Below are 6127 nucleotides of genomic sequence, written 5' to 3' on the forward strand. Positions count from 1 at the left end.
GGCAACTGAAAGAAAAATTGAGATACTCAAGAAATGTCAATTAGAGGAGCTGGGATATGTTGCAGTGTTGTGGCACTGAAGAATTTTATTGAGATTGGAAGGAGTGAGGCCATGGAGAGATTTGAAAACCAGAATGGTATGTTTAAATTGGAATGGCCATCAAGCCAGCAGGGCTGATGGTGAACGGGATTTGGTGAGAAACGGATAGGGGAGGTAGTATTTTGGATAAGCTTAATTTTACATAAGGTGCAGGATGGAGGACTAACTAGGAGCATAGTCAGGTTTCAAGATAAAAAAGGGAATGAACAAGAGTTTCAGTAGCAGATGAGTTCAGGTAGAGATTGAGTTTGGCCATGTTATAGAGCTGCAAGTGTGCAGTTTTCACGTCAAACTATTGAGTGGATATTATAAAGTCAAGGCAGTTGCTTTTGATCATATTCTCAAGTCTCTGGAGCTCAGTTTGAGATCCTTACCTTTTAGGTCAGAAGCATAGCTAGTACTGGAATAATAGAATCCTTACACTGTTGGAACAGGTCATTCAACCCATCGAGTCCATAGCGATCCTCTGCAGAGCATCCCACTCAGACATACTTCTAAACCCATAACCCTGCATTTCACATGGTTCATCCACCTAGCCTGCACATTCCTAGCCACTACAGGGCAATTTAGCATGGCCAATCCACCTAAGCAGCATATCTTTGAACCATGGGAGGAAACTGGAGCACCCGGAGGAAACCCATGTAGACATGGAGAGAATACACCAACTCCACACAGAGGGTAGAATCAAACCCGAGTCCCTGATGCTGTGAGGCAGCAGTGCTAATCACTGAACCACCATGCCACCTAACTAATTTGATGTCTAAGAGGTAATACATCTTACTGTTGAGTACCAAACTGCTGAATCACCCAGTAATTTTTTACGGTCTTTCCTAATCATAGCAAGAAAAACATGGTTTACTGTAGATGTTACTTCATTTAGTCCTTCATCCATTACTGATGCTTTTGGCTTCATTTATTCTTCTGAGCTTAAATAGAACTGTCATATTTCTTGTAATATTGATAAACCTGTCTCCAAGGAGCTCACTTTCCAATTCTATGACAAACATTTCATTTTTTTCTCAAATGCTTTGAAAAAAGAAGAAAGCCCTGCATTTATATAGTACCTTTCTTGGTAACCAAATGTCTCAAAGCTCTTTAGAGCCAATGAAATCCTTCTGAAGTGCAGTCACTGTTGTGATGTAGAGAACTTTGCTGCTAATTTCCGCATCATTTGCCAATGGCAATGTGATCTTCTCAGTTTTGATGTTGATTGAAGAATAAATATCGATCAGGTCATTTAGGAGAACTCCCTTGTTCTTCTGTAAACTAGTGTCATGGGGCCATTTATATTGATCAGCAAGAACAGTTTATGGGTTCATCTGAAAGATGAAACTTTGGGTAGCTCAATACTAAACTAGTGTATTGGCCTAAATTGTGTGATCATTTTCAATATTTGAGGAATCTTTTTCTGTGTTCATTTGGGCAGATTGGAAGTATAAAACAACTTTATAAATAAAGTTTTGAGTTGTTGACTATCTACCTCTCTGCAACAATCATTCTTATCTATTTCTCACTTATGTTAGTATGCCTTCCATTAAACTTCTTTTCAATTGCCCTTACTTATAAAGTTTTATTTTTCACATTATTTCATCTTCCTACTTTCAGAAAATACTGATATGAAAATATTGTACAGCTTAATATTAATTTTCCTTACCAAGACCTTAAGACTATTTTACTTACACGAATTGCGATGCCCAGGGATACTCAGTGTGCAATAGGACCTTGATCAGATGGGCCAATGGGCCGAGGAGTGGCAGATAGCGAGTTTAATTTAGATAAATGTGAGGTTTTTAATTTTGGTAAGACAAATCAGGGCAGAATTTATACATTTAATGGTAAGATCCTGGCGAGTGTTGCTGAACACAGAGACCTTGGAGTGCATGCTCATAGTTCCTTGAAAGTAAAGTCGCCGGTAGACAGGATAGTGAAGAGACCCTTTGGTATTCTTGTGTTTATTGGTCAGTGCATTGAATGTAAGAGTTGGGAGGTCATGTTGTTTCTGTAGAGGACATTGGTTAGGCCCCTTTTGGAATATTGCATGCAATTCTGGTCTCCCTGCTATAGGAATGATGTTGTGAAACTTGAAAGGATTCAGAAAAGATTTACAAAGACATTGCCAGGGTTGGAAAGGTTGAGCCATAGGTAAAGGTTGAATAGGCTGGGACTGTTTTCCCTGGAGCATCAGAGGCGGAGGGGTGACCTTATAGAGGTTTATAAAATCATGAGGATAGGGTGAATAGCCAAGGGCTTTTTCCTGGGGTGGAGGAAGTCTAAAACCAGAGGGCAAAAGTTTAAGGTGAGAGGGGAAAGATTTAAGAGGAACCTAAAGGGCAACTTTTTCACGCAGAGCGTGATGTGTGTATGGAATGAGCTGCCAGAGGAAGTGGTGGAGGCTGGTACAATTACAACATTTAAAAGGCACCTGGATGGGTATATGAATAGGAAGGGTTTAGAGCAGGGGTGGGCAATTAATTCTTCCAAGAGGCCACATGAGAAACCTGAGTTGTGTTGGAGGGCCGAACCAACAATAAGTTGAACATAATTCTGCTCAGTATTAATTTTCTCCCATTGTAAAAAGTACTAAATTATATAGTTTTGTACTGAAACTTATAATCAAAAGGGTTAGGATATTCTATTACAATAAAGGTATGAAATCGTGGAGGAGGTCAAATGTAGAAGAAATAAACAGTAAAAACAATAATTTCAGTATTTCATTTTATTTTTAGCATGTTAATCTCACAAACCAATAATGAAAAGTTGTTTCATTATTGTTCAGTATTACAAACAACAAACATCTCTATACAAAAAGCAATAAGTGTTTTTGATGTTTTTCAGTTTATTTTACTTGTTTAGTGAGAAAACTCCAGTCTGTTTTGGGCTTGAACAAGTGCACTGAAATCTGATTGAATGTCTGAGGTGGATATGCGAAGGACAGCTGAGAGATGATCATCAGTGATAGAGGATCTGTATTTGGATTTGTTGAACTTCATCACTGAGAATGTCTGTTCACATATATAGGTAGATCCAAAGAGGACTAGAATCTTCTGAGCATGCCTCTTCATTGAGGGAAGTGTAAAAATCAAGCAGTGAGACTGACCTAAAGGTACTCTGCCAGAAGTGTGTCAGATTGCAGGTCAATGAGTTCAAGCTGAACATCACTAGGTGCATACTCCACATTACATTTGGGGGAAAAAAATCATGTGCATTTCATTCTCAATCATTTTAAAGTCTTGAAATCGCCTTGAAAATTCACCATGCAGTGCTTCTAACATAGATGAGTCCCTGTGGAGGTGATCAGCTGAAGATGCGGCTTCCTTCAGTGTTGGCAAGTGGGTGAGAATGTTGTCCTACATTTGGCTTGAGAGAACCTGCAACTTTCTCATAAAAGCCTTCACCAAGTTGTACATTTCATGCACAAAAAGGCCCTTGCACTGCAGTTTCACATTTAGTTCATTCATAAGTGCAGTCACGTCAACAGCAAAACCAAGGTCTGCAATCCAGTCTGCATCTGAAAGCTGTGGAATGCCATTCCCTTTCTTCACACAGAAATCTTGCATCTCTTCTCTCAGATCCCATACACTTTTCAGCATTTTGCCCAGGCTGAGCCACCTGACAGCTGTGTGGTAGCCTTTGTCACGATGTTCAGTCTCATTTTCCTCCAAAAGTGCAACCAACTGCCTGTGATTCAAAGCTCTTGCCCTGATGAAGTTAACTATTTTAGTTACAGCATCAACCACATGGTTAATTTTTAATACTGACTTACACAACACTTCCTGATGTATAATACAATGCGAAAATACCAATTTCTGCTCAGGGGCAATTTCTGTCACTTTATCCTGGATTCTCTTTTAAGAGTCCAACATTTTTTCCCGTTAGATTTGGACAACCATCTGTTGTCACACCCGCCAGCTGGTCTCATTTTAGTCCCAACTTGTCCAAACATGCATTTACCTCCGTGAACAAATCATTACCAGTTGTTCCTTTCATTGACTGCATGGCTGCCAGCTCCTCCATGATTTTAAAGTCTGTAGTTATCCCACATATGAAGATGAGTAGCTGGGCTGTGTCACATACGTCACAGCTCTCATCCAAAGACAAGGAAAAAAAGTCAAAGTTGACCGCTCTGTGCTGCAGCTGAAGCTCCAGATTTCTCGCGATGTTCCCAATCCTGTTCGTTACAGTGCGTAGGGAGAGGGACACATTCTCAAATGCCTCCTTTATCTCTGGGCATATTTGTTCTACAGAGTCCCAACGAGCACTTCTTAATAAACTCTCCATCAGAAAACGGTTTACTGTTTCTGGCGATTTTATGGGATATGACATAACTTGTCTTGGCGGGAGCTGACATTTTGAGGGCGAGCCAGCAAGCATCACTTTTAGCTGTTCATGCATGCATGCACGCACATACACACGCATGGGCGTCCATACATAAATAAAAAAAACATCCTTTTCAAAACAAAAGCAACACAGTTGTATTGTGTACATGGCATAAATACTTTTTCATTTATATTCTAATTTAAGATTGACCTCATGCAGGGCGGACAGCAATGACCAAAGGGCCGGATATGGCCAGTGGGCCGTAAAATGCCCAGGTCTGGTTTAGAGGGATATGGGCCAAGTGCTGACAAATGGGACTAGATGAGTGCAAGAAAAAAAGTTAAGATACCTCTCATCAAAACCAGAACTAATCATGCCCTCTTTGCTGTGTGTAAGAGCTTACTTTGTGTTAATTGATGACCGCATTTCTTACATCACAACAGAGACGACACTTGGAAGCATTTCAATGACAGGAGAATCCTTTGGGATGTGCCATGCTGGTGAAATGTGCGATATAATTCAATATTTTATTTTCTATTTTACAATCAGCCTTTTTGCAAAGGTCCAAACCATATAATTCAGGCAGCAGGAAGCATGATGTAAATGCAAAGATAAGAGTGCATCCCTTGAACTCTAAAAGATTGGTCTTCAGAGTTCAGGAGCCACACATGTATTTAAAGTGGAACGATGGATACATTTACAATCGGCACCTCCCTGCAAGGGGAAATGAATGAAAAACGAGCTGAAATAAAGGTGAAAATATTGAAATCCACAGTTCCCCATTAGCATTAATAGGAAAGAAAAATTGTCGCAGGTAGGAGGAGAGTGGTTCAAATTGGAAATCTTGTTCAATGAAATGACTTGGTTATATTGAGCCAAATGGCGTCCTTCTGTGCTGTAACATTCTCCGATTCTCTCTGTAAAGAAAGATTAATTTTCAAGGGCAGACGCCTCAGTAGAACTCAATAAATTGCCCTTTAGCTTTGAGACACTGTTATACCTGTGCCAGTACATTTAAAACCTATTTTAAGAAGCATATCTGCATGTGTGTGATTCAATATTTGAGTGATTTGAAGGAATAAAAAAGAAAAATAATTTGGTAAACTTCTTCTTAATGCCTCAGAAAATTTGAAATGTGATTAAATAAATGATGATCATTGGAGGGATTGTCAGCTTGACAAGTGTGATGCCTGATTCTATTTCCAGAGCTTTGTTGAATAATCTTTCCTAGATTTAAAGACTGAGCATGTACATTGTGTTGTTATGGATTCTACAGTGTGGCACATTTCTTTCTGGTATGACATTGTAAAAAGAAATATTGCACCTATTTATTTCTTCCTTTCCCATTGCTAGGAAAAGGATATTAATGGTCGTTAACTGTTTTGAAAATTGGGTCCTACATTTGTGATGTTTTTAAATGCCAGTCTGCAATGTGCTGCCCCTGTCTACTGATCAACAGCTCCACCTGCCATTATGTACACACACAAATCTGGGAGATAGGTGGAGTGAGGGAAAGGGGAAGAAGAAGGGAGGAAGAGGGGAGAAAGAGACATGGAGTGATGGAGGACAATAGTGGGCAGAGTAAGAAGTAAGGAGACAAATGAGGAGGGAATAAAGGAAGTGACAGAGCGACTGGGCAGGAATGAAGGAAGTTTGGGAGCAGAGTGATGAGGGAGTGTGGAGATTGGGGAGTGAGGGAGGGTACAAATAA

At 39.9% G+C, this 6127-nt stretch overlaps 1 pseudogene; it reads right to left on the reverse strand.

Annotated features, from left to right (window-relative positions):
* Nucleotides 1-1184: 1184 nt before the first annotated feature.
* LOC148149722 (general transcription factor II-I repeat domain-containing protein 2A-like) lies at nt 1185-4515 on the reverse strand (annotated as a pseudogene).
* Nucleotides 4516-6127: the final 1612 nt, after the last annotated feature.

The sequence above is a fragment of the Chiloscyllium plagiosum genome, unplaced genomic scaffold (assembly GCF_037043375.1).
Source record: "Chiloscyllium plagiosum isolate Xiang-an unplaced genomic scaffold, Cpla_swu_hap1 HiC_scaffold_6, whole genome shotgun sequence".
Taxonomy (NCBI): domain Eukaryota; kingdom Metazoa; phylum Chordata; class Chondrichthyes; order Orectolobiformes; family Hemiscylliidae; genus Chiloscyllium; species Chiloscyllium plagiosum.